Here is a 16,877-nt window from a genome sequence, read left to right as displayed (position 1 = left end):
TGTGACATTTTGTCAAAGTGAACCCCTTAAAAATATTTTCTCGCTCTAAAAATCCACCAAAAAAAAAATAAAAAATCAGGGCTGTCTATAGTCTCAACACGAGAGCAGAAATCAGTGACCAGCATTTAATTGTTTCTATCCTGGGACAAAGATAGTGTCCAAATAATTGTCTATTGTATCTCAAAGACAGTACAGGAAAGCTCTTCCCCTCACAGGGAGCCTACAGGTCACACATGCTTCTGCCATAACATCTGCTATAAATAACCTCTGTTGAGCAAAGGTTTGTGCTAGTTACAAAGCAGAGTAAGGCAGGCACTGTGCTCCTATCGGTTTCAGCCATTAGCTCTCCCCAGAGAGTGCATATCCTACCCTATTGTTCCTGCTCAAATGTTTGAAAGAATTATTTTTTCCTTGCTTCTTTTGTTTGGGGAGTTTATTTATATTTCCTCTTTGACATGGAATTACTATTAAAAAAAAATAGGTGCCATCATACAAGGCAGCTCACTGATCCCAATATTGAAATTGGGCACGGAGGGCCACATTGGTGGATATATTTACATAGTTACCATACAATCTGTTTTGATGTATGTTCAGTGTGTTCCACTCAGGATTGGAAACAAAGAGCTCAGTGCTGATTAAGGTCCCAAATTCACATGCAGAAATCAGGACTTGTAGTAACTAGTTCTGCTCAAACATTTGAAATAATTATTACTTACCCACTCCTTTACATTGCCCTGTGATGTCACTGGGCATTAAAATATATGTAATGCCTTGCTCTAAATCCTGTGCCTACCTCTGGGCAGATACCAAGCAACCTATTCAATTTAGGCAGCTTTGGGAGCAGGATTTCCCCTGTCCTGTTCCCTAACGGCCTTTTTCCATATAGTAATTTGAACAAGAGCCATCCCAACAAGGATGCCTTCCAGATGTGAAGCAATAGGATCAACACAGCCAAGGCTCAGATGGAATTGAACTCGGCAAGCAATGTGAAAAATAACAAGGGATTCAGTGGGTACATTGGTCAGAAGAGCAAGGCCAAGGAGTGCATCCCAGCATCCTGAAAGAACTGGCTGATGTGATTGCCAGACATGGATTTGAAGGGCGGTTTAATTGATAGATAAAGGAAGGGTTAGAAGGACACTTCCAGAGGGTTGTAGTCAACAGTTCTGTGTTCCATTGGAGGCCAGTCACTAGTGATGCCCCCCAGAGGGTCACTCTTGATATTGGTGCTCTTCAACAGAATTGTTTGAGTTGAAAGGGTCCTTTAAATGTCATTAGTCCAACCCCCCTGCAATGACCAGGGACACCTCCAGCTCCATCAGGTGCTCAGAGCCCCATGAAGTCTGAGCTTGAGTGTCCCCAGGGATGGGGCATCGCCACCTCTCTGGGCAACCTGTGCCAGTGCCTCACCACCCTGATTGTAAACACAAAAAAAAAAAAAACCCACACAACACCACACACACCTTATCTTCAATCTAAATCTTCCCTCTTTTAGTTTGAAACCATTTCTCTTTGTCCTGTCACAACAGACTCAGCTAAAGGGTCTGTTCCCTTCTTTATTAGATACTGAAAGGCCACTCAGGTCTCCTGGAGCCTTCCCTTCCCCATGCTGCACAGCCCCAGCTGTCTCAGCCTCTCCTCACAGGGAGATGTTCCAGCCCCCAGATCATTTTTGTGGCCCTCCTCTGGACATGCTCCAACAACTCCACGTCTCTCCTGTACTGAGGACTCCACATCTGGACACAGCACTCCAGGTGAGGTCTCACAGAGCAGAGGGGCAGATCCCCTTCCTCACCCTGCTGATCACATTGCTTTTGATGCAGCCCAGGATACAGTTGGCTCTCTGGGCTGTGAGGGCACACTGATGGCTCATGTCCAGCTGCTATCCACCAGTACGCTCAGGTCCTTTTTCTCAGGCTGTGCTCTATCTTTATATCCCCCAGCTTGAACTGATACTGGGGGTTGCCCAAGATCACACACTTGGATTCGCTGAACCTCACGAGGTTCTTCTAGGTCTACTGCTTGAATCTGTGCATGTCTGTCTTCATCAATAATCTAGACAATGGGATCAAGTGCACACTCAGCAAGTTTGCTGATGGCACCAAGCTGGAGCACCTCTCCTAGGAAGAAAAGCTGAGGGTTTTCAGGAAAAGACTCTGGGGAGACCTCACCACAGCCTAGCAGTACTTGAGGGGAGCCTATAAACAGTAGGGAGACCAACTTTTTACATGGTCTGATAGTGATAGGACAAGAGGAATGGATCTAAGCCAAAAGCAGGGAGATTTAGTTCAGATGTTAGGCAGAAATTCTTTACTCAGAGTGGCAGTGCCCAGACAGCTGTAGGTGCCCACTCCTGCCGGTGCACAAAGCCAGGCGGGATGGGGCTCTGGGCAGCCTTAGCTGCTGGGGGGCAGCCAGCCCATGGCAGGGGGTTGGACCTAGATAATTTTTAAGGTTCCTTCCAACCCAAGCCATTCCATGATTTTGTTATTTCCATAAACATTATCCTGCCTATTATCCTCACTAGAGCTGATCCCATAAGACACACCTTACAACCCCAGTCTCAAAAACCTCAGCTTCTCAATGCGAGCTTGCCCTGCTGACCCAATACTGATGCTAAAGCAAACAAGCAGCTTTGAAGCAGGTACCATGAGAGCATCCCGTCTGCACCATCGCACTATCTCACCCACATGGCTTTTCCCAGCAAAGGGGGACTGTCAGCTCACATTCCTCATGCACCAGGGCTTCTCTCAAGCCAGTTGCATTCTGCTACGAGATGGCAGCAGCAGCCACGTCTGAGCACAGGGAAGCGACATCCGATTCAATTAGCATCATTACCAATGAGCTTTTTCATCTCAGCAGGGTCCCCGCCGCTGGGGTGGGGCCATACACGCATCAGCAGCCACGGAGAGCAGAGCTGCTCAGGGCACCCAGCAGGGAAAGCACAGCAAGAAGCAGCTGTCCCCCCTCTCCCCTCCTGCCTGTCCTCATCAAGGACACCCTAATCCCATTTTTAGAGTTAAAACACCACAGCCAAGCAGGAGTAGCTAAAGGTTCCCTTTTTTCATAACTTGTGGAACAAAGCCTGAACCTTTTTTTTTTGCAAGGAGCTGGAGGTTGTGGCCCAAGCACGAGGCATCCTTTTATTTCACGTTTTTCTATATCCTGTGAGGCCACAGCTCTGCACCTTCCCAGCAGCAAGCCAGAGGCAAGCTGTGCATCACGCTGCGACTACAGCACCTCGAGAAAGCAATGTCTCTGCAAGGACACACACCACTGGAGACGCAGGACCAGCCTGCAGCAAGCCGAGCTGCACCAGCTCCTGTTTTCTCCATCATTACATTCAAATCCTGCTCGGCTGGCACAAAAGCTGCCGAAACTCCCACGCTCTGCTCGACGTGCCGGCACACGCAGGGCAGGGCCGGCTCAGCCGTGCTGCCAGCACAGTTTGCAAAATGTGCTGAGTTTTCTGGGTGTTATCCCAGTGCCATGCCTTCTCAGCTGGTACCAAAGCAAAACCACCTCGGCTTAGAGACCACGTGCTAGAGCTGTGCTATGTGCCAACACCTTCATTCCTGAAGTAAAATGCCTCACTCTCCCATTCGTGCACCGAATCACTCCCTTGGCATAAAAATTCCTTGAGGAGCTGATCTTTCCTGTCTATCCCACTTGGGAAGCATCAGCAGAGCACTCCTCGGGCTGCAGTTGTGCCCGACTGTGCAGCACCTGGCCTGCAGAGTGCCTGGGGACACTGGGATAAAGGTGGTAAATATTTTCAAGGATTCCTGTCCTGGTGATTGCACCTTCCCACAACACCCGTGACTCATTGTCCACGTCAGCAGAGTGGAAAAAGTGACCCCTTCTTCCCCTGAAGGAGAGAAGTGCTTAAGGAAAAGTGTTTAAGAACTAGGGCTTGGCTAGCGGGAAGCCTGCACAAAACTCAAAGCTTGCACTGTCTTTGGGAGCTCCTGGCTTCCCCTGCCTTTCCCCAAAGGCACACTCTCTCTCTGCACAGCAGCACAGGGATGAGATCAGTGTCCCCAGCTGATGGCATGGGGGTCATGGCAGGAACCATCAAACAGCCACTACATCACAACAACCTGCAGCAAGAAAATCCAGAAATGCCACATAGTGTGACAAATGTAATCCCCCAGCAGGACAACAACGGGGAAGGGTGCAAAGAGCCCATCCCAGCACAGAGACCTGAAGCACAGGCTGAGGGTGTGCATGCAATGGGCAGAACATGCCCGCCCTGAGCAGGTGATGAAAATAGGCACAGGGAGCCAGGAACCAGGCAGTTAAGGCAGCACATACCCAATTAAAGGCGGTCCTTGCGTCAAAGGCACACGCCCGTGTTTGACTTGGTTTTATCAAAAGGAGGCTGCTCTGAACTTCCCCGCTCACCCCACAGGGAGGAGCGGGACAGTTTCCCTGATCTCAAAACAGTTGGATAAGGAGCAAAGATAGGATACACGAGTGAAGCAGCTGGCTTGGAAGCTGGGTTATGTACTGATGTTCTGTTCCATCTCTACGGATGCACAGCCTCAGCATCAAACCGGGCTGGGACTGATCCAGCCCAGAGCCAGGTCTCGTCATACCCATTGGCTAGAAGTAACCACATGAAGATGAACCCCAGTGTATTACCAACAGCAGAAAGAAACACCAGATTAACAACAGGCCCTTTGCAGAACTTGTCCCACATCACTCCTCCTCTGGAAATCCTCCTGCACGTCCCAGGCAGCACCCCAGCCCACCCACAGCGCGCACCCTGCCCCACCTCCTTCACAAGTGCCAGGGAGCATCTCGTGCTCAGACACGCACTTCGGATAAACTCAAATTAGTGATCTCAATGCTCATCCTGGAAATATGTCTACTCTCACGGCAGAGGGGATATAAAGACATGGGGAAATGCAGCAGAGGGGGGTTTCTCCAACACCCTTGTTCATGCAGACCAGGTCTCCAAACCTAGCAGATCAACCAGATCCTTCTACTCCCAGCAAACTCCGATCTGCACTCAAGACTGCATTAGGACTGAGATGAGGGCAGTTTTGCTTCTCCAAGGAGAACAGAGTGGCTGGGTTGGTGCGTCCTGCTCGTGGCATCATGCACATCCTCACAGCCCTAAATCTGCTGCCCACAAAATCTCTCTTCTCAGCTCTGTCTTCTTAAGCATGTTTATGCTGTAGCTGTAAATAAAAGCAGAGCTTTCCAAGAATCGAAGCAAGGTGCCTGGAAAGATTGTAGACTAATTATCACCGTGAAACCTCAAGCCTAAAACCATAAGGACAGACTCCTAATATTTATTACAGACAGGCTTACATGGCACTGCCCCAATTCTTCCTGGGTACAAAACTCACTGATTGCAGTCAGAGGGGTACAAACTTGCTGGTCTGCATCACATAGGGCTCCCACACAACCCAGCACTTCCTCTGTGTTCTCGACAAAGGTAAATGCTGCTCCAGAGAAAGGGGCAAGAACTTCCTTAACAAGAGATCGCAGAATAATTTGTGCCTCAGAGAAAATTGCCTCTAGCTCTGCCAGACACGGCTCTGCTTTGCCATGAAACGCATATCCATCTTATACAAACATTTCTATCTAATACTTATTATCATCAGAGAAGTGTATTACAACCTTGGCTTTGGCTTATGACAGCAAGAAGTGACATCACCTCACCCTAGCAACTGACTGACTTTTTTCCTGTTTTTCCTTCCTCTTCCAGCCCACTCCTAGGGATGGGAGCAGAGCAGCATGGCCTCATTGCTCCCCACTAGTGAGAGCCCTACAGCTGTGTTGGTGGGCAGGAAGACCTGCACTATTTCTTCACTGCCTGCGATCACAGCTGCCCCAGAGCCATACCCACTACAGCATGCATCCAAGGAAAGCCCAGCACTTCCTGAGCTCCAGAGCTCCTCAGCAAAACACTCGTCTTCAAGGTCTTTGCCATCCCATAGCCATTTCTTATTGCAAATGAATAGCCCATTCGTGGGAAATGCAGTCTAACATGACCATGATCCACTTGGTTGCAGAAGGACCCTGCACACATTTCTCTCAGACGTTCCTTTTATCATTCCTACTGCTGCCAACCCAACCCACGGCATACCTCTGTTTTCATGGTGCAGAGTAAATTCAGGCTGAGCTGCAGCTATAAGAAAGCACTTGCTCTGTGCCCACCAGATACTGCCCTTAGTGCCAGGAGATGTCCCCATGCAGCAGCAGCCCTGGCAGTGGTGCCTGGATGCAGAACATCTCCCCTGGCACCCCCAGTAGTGCATAGCTGGGATCCCAGCACAGCTCACACTGGGCGTTTGCACTTAAGGCGCTGCTTGCACAAAAAGCCACCAGCCCTGCTTGCTAACTGGGTGAGCTCATTCCCTGGTCCAGCTGAAAGCTGTAGAGCGCAACAATAACAGGAAGAAATTGTTTGTGCAGGACTCACACCGTGCCACGTAAACTCCCTGGCTGCTGGGGGACAGAACCTCGCTGGTGAGCACAGCCGCACCGCAGGGATGTGGCACTCAGGGCCCAGCAGCATCTTCTGTTGTGTCACACACGATGGGCGTTTTTAATGAGTGTGACTGAAACGAGGCAGCTTTAAACTCATTAATGGCTCTCCTTCACCCCAGTATAGCATCCCAACCCATATTGCCCAGCTCACACCCAGCACCAGCACAGCTCCGCTCCACTGCCTACCAGTTGGACAAGATGATTTTTATGACTTCAATGACTCTGTGATTCCAATCATCACTGCACGAAGCCTGACCAAGCGCTACACTCATGCCACAAGTGGGAGAAAATCCAGCAATGGGGAGGGGAGGGCCTGAGGGGGTGACAGGGTGAGCATCCCCACTACAGAGCTCCCCAGCCTTCTTGCTGCCATGACACGAGTGGTACCCAAACATCAGATGCCGGCTGCAGCGCACAGGGTGAGGAAAAAGGGTTTTGCAACCTGGATGCTGTATCACTGCCAGCATCTAAGCCACAGGGATTTGTTTGGGGGGAAACAACAAAAACAGGGAGCAAAGAGATTTCTGCACTGCTTGGATGGGGAAGAGAGGCACAGAGGGGTTTAGGTGTCTGTCCTCAGTACTGCAGTGCCGGCAGAATGGGGCTGCCATCCCAAACGCTGTGTTTTGGCATCCCAGCAGCAGGGCAGGACGCACCCCCACGTGCACCACCCCCAAGCAGCACTGTGCAGCACTGCACCCAAACTCTGCCTTCGTTCCGAGTTCCTTCACCTTGAGGATTCCCCATAAACAATCCAAGCATTGACACAGGGGTCACAGCTCAAAGCACTGCCAGCAGCAAGCCCTGAGCTCCCCACAACATCCTTTTAAAGCTCATTTTAGGATGTGAGCAAAGCCGAGCCCTTCTCTTGCCCCAAACAATAGCTTTGCAGTAACGCTGCAACCAGAATTTCCTGTGCTGCGGTGCGCGCCAGCTCCGGGCAGCAAACACCATGGGAAGAGCTGCCACAAGAAAGGCACTCTGCAGCACCAGGCGATGTGTCCACAGCTCCTGGGGATGCTTTTTGCTACAACAGATCCCAGAGCAGCATCACAGCCGAGCCGGAAAGCAGGCAGACCGCAGCAAGGGCTGGCGGTCTGGGAATGGCTGTGGCTAATGAATTACTGCTCAGAGCCCTTTGCAACGTGTGGATGTGGCTTTCTCTCACGGGTATTTCACTACCCTGCACAGTCCTTGTGAAAACATCCCCCCCAAAATGGGCTGAGTTTACCTGCAGGGCCCTGCTGTTGGCTCAGCGGGCACAAACCCAGCATGGGACATAGTGGGGGATCCAAGTAGATCACAGTCCCAAGCAAAAAAAGAAGTCACACAGGTCTGTAGGCTTCTTCCAGGATTTGAGAAGATGCAGAGAGAACTATCAGGCAAACAGTGATGGACCAAACCAGCATCTCCAGCACAGGTGCAGCCAGACCCTGCTCCAGGTTTGGGAGCTTCCCATCCTTCCACCCTCCAGCACTACTAATGCAGGTCACACCCAGGGCACATTTGCAGCGCAGGGAGAGGAGAATGGGCATCCAGCAATGCCCTGCAATCTGTGCCTCCTCAGCCCCTCCTGTAGTACTTTTCATCAACCACCGACATCCTTTCCTTCTCTATACACGAGGGGGCAGAAACCATTTCTTTTACACTCAAGGCCCCAAAGTTACTTCTACAGCTGAAACTACCTGAAGCAAACACACAAAACACAGATGTCACCTTCCATGCCAGCAGCACCACCCTTACACCATACATGGTGCCCTCCCAGTCAACACAGTTGGGCAACTCTTCTTCCAATGATGGCTCCCTGAGCTGAAGGCTGTGCTAAAAGGAGCAGCCAGCAGCACGCAGCCCTCCATAACTCATGCCACAGGTGCACAGGGTCCAGTGGGATGGGGCTCTGCCCACACCTCTGCCACAGGGGGCAATTTCACAATGCCCATCCCACCTGTGGCCGAAATTCCTCACCATGTCCTCAAAGTGCCCCATCTGCAGCTCAGGTCGGTGTTGTAATGCACAGATACAGCCCTCATAACTGTTGCTCTATGGAAAATTAATGCTGTCAGCACCAAGCAGATGAGCAAGCCTCTGCTCTGCAGACAGCTACAATAGGTTTGGCTGAAGAAGGCCAAATGCAACAATCTGAAATGAAAACACCCCACACAAGTGGGAGCCAGAAGTGCTGCTGCCTTGTGACAGCACACAAGGCCACAGTGCTGTTCTCTGTGCCTGCATGTGACCCCTGCTACTGAGGGAGACTTTTCTTCAGGCAGGGCACAGCATTACCCCTTACAGCAGCCCACTGGGATGTGCCCTGAGCCGGCAGCAGACCCAGGCCCAGCCCAGAGCCCTCCAGGAGCCTCCCACCAACACCCCCCAGCACACGGCCCTACCACACACTGCTGCTCCCCCTGCCCAGTAGCAGCACCTCCCATCCACCCTCAGCCCCGTAGCACAGAAGTGCCCGCAAATGGGGCAGCACTGCCCCGAGCCCCACACTCCCACTACAGGCAGTCCTCTTGCAGCAGAAATTGGGCACCCCAGGGCTCAGACCAACCCCACTGGGCTCCCCAGCTCAGCTTAGCACTTTTTATGGAGTCATAGAGCTATTTGAAGTGAAAGGGACCCTTAAAGGCATCCCTCCAGCTCGCAATAAGCAGGGACACCTACAGCTCCATGAGGAGCCTGAGCCCATCCAGCCTGACCTTGAGCATCTCCATGGATGAAGCACCACCACCTCCCTGGGCCAGTGCCTCACCAACCTCGTTGCAAAAAAACTTCCTCCTTACCTCCCATTTAAATCTCCCTCTTCCAGTTTGAAACCATTTCCCCTCATCCTATCACAACAGACCCCGCTGAAGGGTCTGTCCCCTCCTTTCTTACAGCCCCGTCCCGTACCCCAGCACTCCGGAGCCGGGGCAGCGAGCAGCTCCGGAGTTGCTGGAGAGAGGTACGAGAGTCTGGGCAGCACCAGGAGGGACACAGCGCTGACCCCGGACTTGGAGCAGCTGGGAGAGGTGGGCACAGCGCTGTGCTTCAACACACCTGGGACGGGTAGCGGTGAGTCATAACCCAGTTCCCACGCAGCTCCCGCTGGAGTACACCCAAAGCTGAGCTCCACCAAATCGAGTGCAGGATGCCCGTAGGGTCTCTTCGGGGCACCCCCGTTCAGTGTCCATTAGAAACAGCTCGGGTTTCGAACGCTATAAAGAGCGCTCCACGATTCTTACCTCATCGCCCCCGCAATGGAAGACCGCGTTACGAACCCCCCGCTTACCTCAGCGCACGGCCCCGCCGCGGCACGGTGCCGGCCCGCGACCCGCCGGAGCCGGGAATTGAAACGGTTGAAAGTGAAATTAAAATGCAAAAAAAAAAAAAAAAAAAGAAAAAAAAAGGAAAAAAAAGAAAAGAAGGAAAAAAAAAAAAAAAAGTGATAGTGCTACTTAGTCCAAACAAAAATAAAAGTTACCAAAAAAAAAAAAAAGTAGGACGAAGGGGGGTGCCCGTGCCATGCACGCGGGCCGCCCCCCCCCGGACCGCCTCTCGCCGCCGTTGCCCGGCGTCCCCCGCCGCGCTCCGGGACCGGCCCGGGACCCTCCGGCCCCAGCACCGGCCCCGGCCCCGCGGGCGGAGCGCTCAGGGAGCGGCGCGGTGCGGCCCGGAGGGGCCGAGGGCGGCCCCGGGGGGCGGCGGGCGCCCGCGGGCAGCGGGGCGCGGGGGACGCCCGGCGGGGCCCGGAGAGGGCCGCGGAGCTCCGCCGCCTCCGCGCATCCCCCGCTGCCCCGTCCCGTCGGGGCCCGCCCGGCGCCGGCCGCTGCCGCTCGCGGGGAAAAAAAAGAAAATCAAAATTAAAAGCAAATAAATGATAATAGTAACAATAAGTTAAATTAAAAGGAAATTAAAGAAATTGAGTTGTTTCAAAAGTCTCGAGTTGAATGCGAACGGGAGCCCAGACGGAAACTTCCCGCGGCGGTGCGGTGCAGCGCGGCCACCCGTCTCTTCCCTCTCCTCCTCCTCCTCCTCCTCTCCGCCGCCCGCAGTGTGCGCGGCGCCGCCCGGCCCGGGGGAAGCGTGGGGGAGGCTCCGCACCGCCCCGCGCCCGAGGCTCTGCCGGCAGGGCCCGGCCGGGACAATCGGAGGAAGTGCGGCCGCCTCTGGGCCGCTGGGAGCGCTTCCCACGTGCGGGAGCGAGCGGTTCCGCCGTGCCCAGCGCCGGGCTGCGAGCTCCGTCAGGTTTAGCCGGGATCCTCCGCGGGGCTGCCCTCACCGACGGCTCTCTTTCATCCCTTCTGTGCGGCTCGGAGCGCACCTGGGCTAAGCGCAGTCCCTTGGCTTGGCCGCGTGCACGGAGCCGCTCGTTAGGAACGCACCTGTGGCAGCCCGCCGTCCCGGCCCCGCCGGGCTCCCGCTACGGCCCAGCTCCCACTTCCACCCCACAGGGGCCCCAGGCAACACGGGCCGAGCACACCGAGCACTTGGTGAGCTCACAGCTCTGAGCCCCACGAGCACAGCTCTGCCTCCGGTCAGTGCCCGGCGTGGGGGCGCGCCTGTAAAGATAAGCACCACCGTCTCGTCAGCCCGTGCACCTCACAGAGCAGCTCCCAGACCAGGTGCTCCTTCCCTCTGCTAAACCAACCCCTACCAACAGCTGCATTAAATGAGCCGCAGGTGCAGCTCACTGAGCAATTCATTTCCCCGTAACTGGCTGCAGGGGGTGCTAGGGTCAGGGCTGCTGAGCATTGGAATAGGAGTAGAAGGACCTCAAGCACTTCTGTGCTGTAGTTGGAAGTATTTCAGGGTCTCCTTAGCTGCTTCTGGGCTATGCTGGAGGGGGAAAAAAAAGAGAGGGAAAAAAAAAAAAAAAAAAGAGAGAGAAAAAGAGAAGGTAAATAGAGGACTGGGGAATGAACCATTGGGGACTTGGGCCCAACTGCCCTGGCTGTGTGGTTTTGTGTGGACTCAGAGGAGCATGGCTCTGTCCCGGTTCCAGGACAAGTGCTGTGTGACACTACTCATAGTGGAGGCTAGGCCTGCAGCTCTGGGCACACGCAGGGCGTGGAGCCAGGGGGAGAAATCAGTGGTGGAGCTGAATGAATTTTGCTTTGAACGTCACCCAGCAGTCACTGCTCCAGTGCTGCCTGAACGTGACTCCCCCAGCATCCCTGCAGGGAGAGAACAAACACCAGGCAGATGCAGGGCGAAGCTGGCAGCCTTTGAGGACCATGACTTCACCACCTCCCAGGGCAGCCTGTGCCAGCACTTTGCCTCTCTTTGTGAAAATAAATTTGCCCTAATATCCAACCTGAACCTCTCTGGAGGTTCCCTTCTTGCACGATGTGTGCACTGAAAGCAGTATAATTGTGACATCCCCACATTCTCTTTCAGTCCAGGTGCTTCAGGCTCCTTCGGGGACTTTCCTGTCTGCTGTCCCACAGAGGAGCACGCTTCCCCGCTCCTCGTCTATTCAGCTCATGAGGACTCAGCACGGCAGGCTCTGCCATCTCCCTCTATAATTCCACAAGGTGGGGACTCGCTGGGAAGCAGCTCAGATCTCAGCAGCCCTTTGCCGCTCCTAGAAATCCCCACTGCGCTACAGCGCGTTCCCCCAGAGCGGACCTGCAGCCTCAGCAGAGCCGCGGAAAGGGAGCAGCGCAGCGCAGGGCCCAGCCGCACGGAGACACGCTTCCACCTATCGGCTCCATTTCCTCCGCTTCCTCCGGCCCCGGGCGTTATGAAGAACTCCTCACAGCCGCAGAGAGCAGCCGACAGCACCGCGAGCATCTCGGAGGGGTTTGGTTTGCGTTATAGAAAAAGTTAGCTCAGGAACACCTCCCCGAGTGAAGCTGGTGCTGATGCAAGTCACGGGTCCCCTCCCCCTGGGGGCTGCAGCCTCCTCCCTCCTGGGCACGGGGCTCCCACTGGCTTCAGTGCCCCCAGACTGGGGCTGGTGGCTGGGAGCTCTTTTTCGTCTGGTTTCTTGTTGTTCTTCCTTAAAGGAACAATAGTCAGCGGCAGGCCTCCCTCCTGGGCTTGGTGCAACTCCAGATTTCACGTTTTTTTTCAAGCTTCACACCATGAAGCACTTTATTATTGAAACAAACAATTTACCCAAGAAGAAATGGGACCAAGCAGAGCATCACTGCACCCCTCAGCATGTAGCACACAGACCTGCAGCAGGAGGGGTTGCTCTACTTTGCTCACCTTTGGGGCTTCGGCTGCTTTCCGTGCCTGGAAACATTCCTGCACACTTCCTGAGCCTGGGGATAGCTGCCTTCATCAGACAGTTCTTGGAGCAAGAACAAAAGCCACCAGCCTTGTGCGGTTCTATAAAGGATGGTTTTATTTCTATACAGGGCATCCTGTATTGAACACCCCTCCCCAGACACAAGGCTCTGCCTGGCCCCACAGCACCCATCCATTCCTTGCATTGGGTGGCCCAAAGGCTGGGAACAACTGTGAGGCTGGCAGTGCGCTCAAGGTGGCCAGGTGTGTGCTGTGCCTGGGGAGGAACCAGTACCCCAGCTGGGATTAAATGGGCTCCTGGGCCCACAGGGTGGGTGTGGGACACAGGTGGGGCTGCTCAGGGCCATTAAGGGCCATCAGTGCCTTGGGGCTGTGACAGCCTGGCTTCAGTACTGTCCTGCTGGAAGGCAGGAGGAAGTGGGGTGGGATGGGATGTGGTACAGATAACAGCAATAGGGCAGGATGTGATGGCCTTAAGTTGCACCAGGGGAAGTTCAGGATGGATAATAGGAAAAAATTCTTCTGAAAGTGGTGAGGCAGTGGCACAGGCTGCCCAGGGAGGTGGGGGAATCACCATCTCTGGAGGTGTTCAAGAAAAGGGCCAATGTGGCACTGAGGGATGTGGTTAGTAGGTACGTGGGGACGGGCTGATGGTTGGACTTTGTGATCTTAGAGGTCTTTTCCAACCTTAATGATTCTGTGGTTCTGTAATGAATCCCAGCCCTCACTGTGGTCCCCTATGGGGATGACGGCAGGGAAGCACAAACTCTGCTTTGCCCTCAGAGGCCAAATCCATGCACGGTGCCCATGGAGCAGTGAGTGAACCCAAGCGTGAGGAGAAAAAAAGGTTGGAGAAAGAAAGGACTGCAGAGATCCAAGCTTGCCCTGTCCCACACAGGTACTGATGGCAGAGAAGCCCAGCCCCAGGCTGCAGAACTGACCTGCTGGGACCAGGGGTGCTCAGGCTCCAGCCTGTTTGCTGCAGGCTCCATTCATTGCAATAATAAAGCACGCCCCCCAAAGAACTGCAGAATTCACAAACAACATCTGTGAGGTTCAGGCTCCGTCAGATTCAGTCTCTGTTACTTCCCTTCTCACACACCACACCGATCAAGCAAGGAAATCCCCATTTATCTCTCCTAAGATTTGTTTCCCCAAGTCCTGTTTTTCAAAACCAGCCTTAATCCCTTTTTAATCATATCTGATGCCTCTTTGCCTTTGGCATTCCATAATCCTGGAGATGCTCCCCATGGCACAGCCGGGTCTGCCACTCCCAGCCCCAGGTCCCATTAAACCAAGGCACCCTTCATGCTGGTGGCTGCTCCGGCCTCAGAAGATGGCAGAGAAACGCTGCTGCTGCTGCTCAAAAGCCAAAGCAGAGCTCAGAGGAGGACAAAGTGGGGCTTCCTCACTCACTCATCCTTCCTCCTGCAGAGTGGTTGCAATGCAGTTTCTTGAGGAACCCAGACCCAAATTCACCAGGTCTCTTTCGACAAAAAACTGTTCCTTATTTAATGAATGGCAACATGTGGGCATCTAATCACCCTTCTTTCATCTTCCACCCAGGAAACCACACCTCACAATCCCATACCTATTACTTCTAATGTGCAGTCCCAATGCTGTATTGTGGTTCCTTGGCTTTTGCTGTCCCATTGCCACATCTCTGCAAGCGTTTGAGTGATTTGGTGCTACTCTGCCAGGGAAGAGCCATGGAGCTGTGGGGGCTCCTTGGGACACATGCTGAGGGGGATTTTTGATCTCCCCCATCTCTCTGGTTTGCATCCAGGGGACTGGGTGACACTGTAAAGAATGGAGCATCCCATCCCATTCCATCCCATACTTGCATCCCTCTTGCAATATTTTTACTATTATTTTTATTATTATCCCTGGCAGGCTGCAACCTCTGTCCTCCTTCTGCTCCTGTGTCAGTTGCAGTACGTTGTCACCTGCACCCCAGGGTGACTGGACCCCACGCTGTTCATCCCTGAGCCCACCCTGCAGGGACCCAATGGGGCTCCTGAGGGGAATACTGGGGAAAGCCACTTCTTTTTCCCCTTTAGGAGCTTCCTAGCATGATCCTGAAGGCTTATTCTGATGGTCTCTGGGAAGTCCTCTCCATACATACCCCACAGAGCAGATTGCAGGGAGTGACATGGCCAGGGTGTGCCTGATCCTTGGGTTGGAGCTGAGGGGATGTCGTCCTGGAGCCCTGCACCCTGAGCTTTGGATAAGTGGTGTGAGCAGTTCTGCTGGGAGCACAAAATAGGATGCCTTCTGCTTTAAGCCTCTGTAAAACAAAAATGAAGCCAAAAGTTACATGGGATGGGTATCTGAAGTAATAATATGGTGCGTGTGGTGCTGCTGCGTGGCTGGCTTTGGGAAATGGGGCACGTTTTGCAGAGGAGAGTGGACCCAAAGCCCTCAGTGCCCCGGGGCAGAGCGGGTCCCGGGGGTGGCACTGGGCTGAACGGGTCCCCGGTGCCCTCTGGTGCCGGAGCACAACGCAGCGTGGGCATCGTGGGATGGCACGGGAGGTTATTCTCCCCAAAACGAACCTTCGCTCCAACTGCAGAGATCTGAGCGCCTTATGCACGCAAACCGTAATGTTTCGGTTCCTTCCACCCCCGGCTGTGCCTACGCAGGGGCAGCTCTGGGACTCCGTCTGCAGGGTCGAGCGCACAGCGCGCTTCGGGTCGCGGTCCGGAGCGACGCTCTCCGGGAAGCGCTGGGAGCACCGCTGAGCGCAGCAGTGCAATTACGGAGCTCTCCCTTAGAGGTCAGCCCAGCACCTAAACTGCTCCAAAAATCCACGCGGGAGAGAGCGATTCCTGCAAACAGATGAACGAGGAGGGGCGGGGATGTCCCTCCGGCCCCAGCTGGGGGGTCTGGGGAGCCGGTCCCCCTCCCAGCCGTGCTGCTATGCTGAAGCAGGAGCTACCAGGAGGGATGGAGGCTCCAAGAGACGCTGCAGGCCGGTGGGATTTATTTTCCAGCACAAACCGAGCTCAGCCTCGTGCTAAAAATAGAGAGATTAAAAAATAAATCTCCGTGGCTTTTTGGGTGCCCTGCTTTGCCAGATTTAATTCACGGCCACGAAGCCCCGAGGTTGGATGTGAAGGATAATTTATTCTCCAAAAGAGCGGTGAGGTGCTGGCACGGGCTGCCCAGGGAGGTGGGGGAGTCCCTGTCCCTGGAGGTGCTCAAGAAACGTGTGGATGTGGCACTGGGTGACAGGGGTTAGTGGGCGGTATGGGTGGTAGGTGAATAGCTAGGTGATCTCAGATGTCTTTTCCAGCCTTAACGATTCTAGAACTGCCTTAATTAATGGGCTGGTGCTAATTGGCAGCCTCAGCCTCCTTAAGAAGTAGCCATTCCCCTGGGCTCCCAGCAGTAGTGGGACAGGAGCACGCAGTGGTGTTCCCAAACCAGCGTTGAGCCCTTGGGAAACCACTTTGAGGAAGAGAAATGAGACCAAAAGCAACACTTTAAGCGTGGAACACATCCACATGAGGACAGGCAGCTCTGAGCAGGTTTGCTCAGCACCCACACTCAGCTGCAGCGAGGGAGCTGTGTTTAGCAGCAGGTGATCAGCACTGACCTGAGAGCTCCCCGCTGGGAGGGGACACCCCAGGCTCCATCCCTGCAGGCCGAGGTCATGCTCATGTATCCCGTGTAGTTTGCTGTCACTGTTTGTTTTCTTCCTGCCCATGGTTAAGAAGCAGCGAAGCACTGGGGCTCATCCATCAGTGACACTGGTGCCTGCCCTGCTCCGTCCTCCCTTCACGCTGCCCAGGGAGTTCTTCCCTCCCTAAATTCAATTAGATGCCATAAGGGGTCAACCCCATTATAGCCATGGCTCCTCCGGGACAGGCAGGGGGCTGTAGCCTCTCCCTCCCATAGGATCAGAACACAGCCCTATAAATAATAATTAAATGATAAAAGGAGCAGATTTGAAGGACTCGATTGCACCAGTCAGTCCCAGCTGCCTCCCATTAGAGGCAGCAGTGTGAATACAGCCACCTGGGGCAGCTTGGGCCCCAGGGCACTCAGTGGCTGGTGGCACTGCTGGACAGGCACACAGAGCAGCTGTGGGACCGCGGAGTTCACCACCAACAGCACTGCATTGTCACATC

General features: G+C 53.9%; 1 protein-coding gene across 5 annotated transcripts in view; it reads right to left on the bottom strand.

Moving 5' to 3' along the window:
• ARHGEF9 (Cdc42 guanine nucleotide exchange factor 9) overlaps positions 1 to 9,887 on the bottom strand; it is a 193,271-nt gene extending 183,384 nt beyond the window's left edge. For 4 of the 5 annotated variants that reach the window (XM_048960003.1, XM_048960001.1, XM_048960004.1 and 1 more), the window contains exon 1: positions 9,779 to 9,886. The gene's annotated coding sequence lies outside the window, so the exon portion shown is untranslated. Of the gene's footprint in view, positions 1 to 9,778 lie in introns of all 5 variants that reach the window. The other variant, XM_048959999.1, reaches the window with a different exon arrangement.
• Positions 9,888 to 16,877: the final 6,990 nt, after the last annotated feature.

Source organism: Lagopus muta, chromosome 13 (genome assembly GCF_023343835.1).
Source record: "Lagopus muta isolate bLagMut1 chromosome 13, bLagMut1 primary, whole genome shotgun sequence".
Classification (NCBI taxonomy): domain Eukaryota; kingdom Metazoa; phylum Chordata; class Aves; order Galliformes; family Phasianidae; genus Lagopus; species Lagopus muta.
The sequence above is the reverse complement of the archived record's forward strand: the minus strand, read 5'-3'. Positions and strand labels throughout refer to the sequence as shown.